Source organism: Lolium perenne, chromosome 4, assembly GCF_019359855.2.
Source record: "Lolium perenne isolate Kyuss_39 chromosome 4, Kyuss_2.0, whole genome shotgun sequence".
NCBI lineage: Eukaryota > Viridiplantae > Streptophyta > Magnoliopsida > Poales > Poaceae > Lolium > Lolium perenne.
The window spans coordinates 236,607,168-236,611,509 of NC_067247.2; the positions used below are offsets into that span (position 1 = coordinate 236,607,168).

A 4,342-nucleotide genomic window follows, 5' to 3' on the forward strand; every position below is an offset into this window, starting at 1 on the left:
GTGGTGAAGGTATCTCATGTCAACTTCAACAAACTACGGACTAAGCCCGTGCCCACTTTGGATATTGTGGTTGCGCTAGTTAATTGTCATGGGTGAGTACTTAGGCGCCAAAGTTTTCATAAAACCCAACCTTTTTCATATCCTCATCATTTTTACCAAAACCTTTCCTTTCATAAATTCTCACTTGGGGAAAACATCATGCCCAAGGTTTTATCAAAAACTTTTACAACAAGGTAAAACCTTGAGGGGTTCCCAACCTAAAGTTTCATGAGCTGAACTACTATTGCACTACGGCCGAGATGAGAGTCATCACGCCATAGAGGGGTATAAAGGTGTAGTGGAGTGAATCATACTTGCTTATGGTAAGCATGTATTATGACAACACAAGGAGGAATATACTCTCAGATTTGTGGTGGTAACTATACAACTTAGATAGTGGAGTATTACTATCCAACATACTCTCCAATAGGGTACACGGCATACTCCTCTCAATTGGAGAATACACCAAGATCATGACATAGACACCTCTATACTACAAAGGGGGTAGGTGTGATGTAAGTTATTTTCTTGAGATTATGCATGCTCAAGTTGGGCATACATGATAACCAATGGGAGTAGCACGGCCATGATGCCATGTATCCCATAATCACAAGACAAAGGTGGAGTATCACCACTAGGGAGTACCCCACTTGGAAACACACATAGATGACATAAATAGAGAGAATAACACACATAGAATTCAAGGTGCTTTGGACATCAACAAATGACATCCAACTAGACACCAAAACAGAGATCAAAAGATGGCTTGCCTTGGCTTATTTGTCCCTGGACTTCTTTAACTTCATCAATATAAGAATCTCGTCAATATAAATAAAATCCTTGTCCGAACCACTTCTTCTTCTTCTCCGGAATTGTTCGCATCTATCGCCGGAAAATATAAAAGGAACACAATCAAACATATTGCACCAACAAAACAACAAGCAACAAGCATCAATCAAAGACTAACCACTCTTATACGGCTAACATGTTAAAGACTTATAGATACTACAAAGCAACTAAAAGAGAACCCGTTTTATTTACCTAGTAAGGGTATGAGAGTATCACCACTTAGCAATTTACCTCTCTCGGTTATCACCATGGTATGAACCAAACATCCCCTGGTAGATAACATCATAAAGAGGACAAGAGCATTAGTTTGACATCAAATACATTCACATTATAATTTGAAACATTTTTGGAGAAGCGGGAAATCATTCTCTCTATTTTGTAAAGCTTACACAACACTTCACAAGAATAGGAAGCAAATGATATGCCCCACCATTTGAAAACTTAAGCAAAACAAAAGAGCTAATGTTAAAATGCAGAGGTTTTGTTTTGCAATCATAAAACAAGGGTTGCCCATTTCTAATAAAAAGAGTTGGTCAAGGGTTTCAAATAAACCGAAAAGTTTTGCTTCAACAATGCATGTCACACATAAACATTACTAACAGCAACAAATATGTATTAACAGAGACTAATAATATTTTCCTATATAGCCAGTACTAATACAAGACTAACCCAATTGGAATCACCCAAAAATATTAAACCTACAATTTTGGGAATTTCTTTGAATCTGACTGTACAGAAAACAAGATCTGTAAGCCATAAATCGTAGAAAAATCCTAAAAATATGAGGCCACTGGCATTCGAAAGATATTTAAACAGAGATTCACACACAATTGGATTTGGGTTCAAATTGTTTCTGAAACTCTCACAATTGGATTTACAAATTTACTGCATGTTTTCACCTTTTGCTTTAACTATGGAGTTGCAGAATAGATAAAGGTTTGAATCTTGTTTGAGATGATTAAGAAAACATTCAGTAATCCTACATAATTGGAATCACACAATTAGGTTCAAAAATGGATTTTTGATGATTTAAAAACTAACAGCCATGTCCGCAGAACACACAGAACAAGTTTAATTCATCAAAAATCATACCCAAATCATAAAAATATGAGGTCAGCTGCATCTGAAAGGTATTGAATAGGTGGTTCTTACCCAATTGGGTTCATTCAAAAATTCGCTTCCAAGCTCCTGGTTTAATTCGACAAAGTCAGATCTGACCAGATCTTGATCTGTGAACCATTTCAATTTCAGGAGGTCATTTGAAGTGAAACCAACGCCAAAAAGAAGATACTGGAGAGAGCTTTCACCCACAGTTGAGTTTGCTCAAAAAAGTTTTGTAAAACGGAAGAAATCTAACAAACAGTGATTCTGCATGTTTGCAGAACTTTATTTACCGTGCAAAATCCGTAACGAATTTGAGGATGAGACCAACGCCAAGTTGTAGATCTTTTCAATACCTATCTGCGGAACTTTGAATCACTCGATTTGGATCTGCACACGAGATTCGGCGGATTTTACAAGATCGTACCAGAATCTGAAACAGCAAGATGGCAGAAATTACAGCAAGATTTTGGACGAACTTTGGTCAAGAGCTTCAGATCTGAGGATAGCTCAAGCTTCTCCATGCTTAGACCAACATGCACCTGCATCAAGATCCAATCTTAGCAATGGAGGAAGAAGAAGAGGTGAGGAAATCAGCTAGGGTTAGGGGAAAAGAGAGAGAGAGAGAGATGCTCTCATGGTGAGGATGAGCTTGAGGGAGGAGGGAGCTGCATCAAGGAGCTCTTTCCATGGCCATGGCCAGCCATGAAGCTTGGGAGGGGCAGCAGCTCGTGGGGAGAGGTAGGGGGAGAGTGTGGGGGAGTGGAGAGTGAAGGAAATGAAGCCAAAGGGGAGGTGGTGGCCGGCTAGGGCCAATTTATAGAGGGAGAGGGGTGGCTGCCTCCTTTTTTCATTGGCTATGGTGGGTGGCTGCCCTTTAGTGATTGGGGTAGTTGGGAGGTAAGCCTTGTGGAGGAAGGAAGTGAGGAAAAGAGGGCTGGCCGAAATTTGCATGCACATACAATGGCCGGCTCCATTCTTATGTCATGCAAAAATGATTCATCAAAAGGGAGTTCCCATCATGCATGTAGATCATGGAGGAGCTACATAATTCCTTGCCGAGATGGTGGCTTAGATGATGTGTAGGAAAATATAAAATAGCTAGAGATGGAGGAAGAGCGTGATGGTGATGGGGGTGTACAAGTTTTCATGTGCAAGCTATTTTGGAGATGGCCGCCACAAGATTTTGAGACTTGGCCATTCCAAACAAGATGAGACACATGGTACCCAAGTGCCTAAGCAAGACACACGACACCACTTGTGTTATGCAAAGAAAATAGGTTCCTTCAAGTGGTAAAGAGTCTAAGGTTTAGAAGGATAGTGATGGATATAATGATACAATAACAATGATGAATATGGTGACATCAATTCATCAATTCATGAGGTCAAGAATGATGATGGAAGAGAATAGAGGGGTGAGATAGGTACGAGGAAATATAAGTTTCTCTTCAAATAAGAGGTCAATTGGAAAGTGATTTGAAAGTATCAAATGATCATCTACATGATCAAGAATTGGAGAATGAGGGAATACAATGTGGTGGATCAGAGATGTGCAAGAGTTGCCATTTGAAAAAGAGTTTAGTTGAAAGGTATGGGACACACCTCAATTGTATAGAGACAATTGGGAATGAACTCAAGTGAAATGGAATCTTGAAGATGTTGGGTGAAAACTAGTTGGAACATAGGAGTTCAAAATATTCTACTTACTTTCTCAAGTAAAGTAGAGTTTTCTCAATTTTAAAGTAAACAAGAAATGGTATAGGTACCATAAACAAGCCTTTTGTTAAAAACAAAGCAAAATAGAGAGTAATGTTTTAGAAATCAGTGCTTGGTAGAAATGGGACGAAAAACAAAACCCATTTCAGTTCCTTGTTTTCCTTGAAGAAATATCTTGAAAAGATTTAGTAAAACTAGAAGTAGTTTTGTGGTCAAATCTAGAGATGGAAAATCAATAGGATTTTTGAGAGAGAAGACTAATTTAGGGAGAAGTGTTCTCAAGGGTAGATGATGGCTACAAAATGTACCCATCATTACCACTCTTGGTTTTGTGAAGATTAAACTTGGATCAAAATAAAAACAAGAGGTAAAAGAGGAAGAAGTGATCTGGTGCTGGAACATGGGATAGGGTACCAGATCAAGTTGAATATACGAGTTGCAAGGATTGACTGAGACATGCAGGACGTGGAGGTTGAAGAGGGTGTTGCATAGATGAGATCCATGTATTGAGGCTACCAATAACAGTTGTGGTTGCTTAGAAATTAACTGCCAAAGTCTGTACATTTTAAGCCTGTCAACACAGATGGTCGACATGGCCTCAAAACCAACAAGGATGAGGGGGTATAAGAGAGGGATG

At 39.1% G+C, this 4,342-nt stretch overlaps 1 long non-coding RNA gene across 2 annotated transcripts; it reads right to left on the minus strand.

The window, feature by feature from the left end:
- Window positions 1-689: 689 nt before the first annotated feature.
- LOC127329994 (uncharacterized) lies at window positions 690-2,779 on the minus strand. Of its 2 annotated transcripts, XR_007869081.2 has the most exons (5): window positions 2,469-2,779; window positions 2,283-2,379; window positions 2,041-2,117; window positions 1,081-1,157; window positions 690-921 (listed from the first exon to the last, which is right to left on the minus strand). It is a non-coding gene; the product is annotated as an uncharacterized lncRNA (long non-coding RNA). The 2 variants fall into 2 exon arrangements; XR_007869080.2 differs by lacking the exon at window positions 1,081-1,157 and having other exon boundaries at window positions 2,469-2,777.
- Between the last annotated feature and the right edge of the window lie 1,563 nt (window positions 2,780-4,342).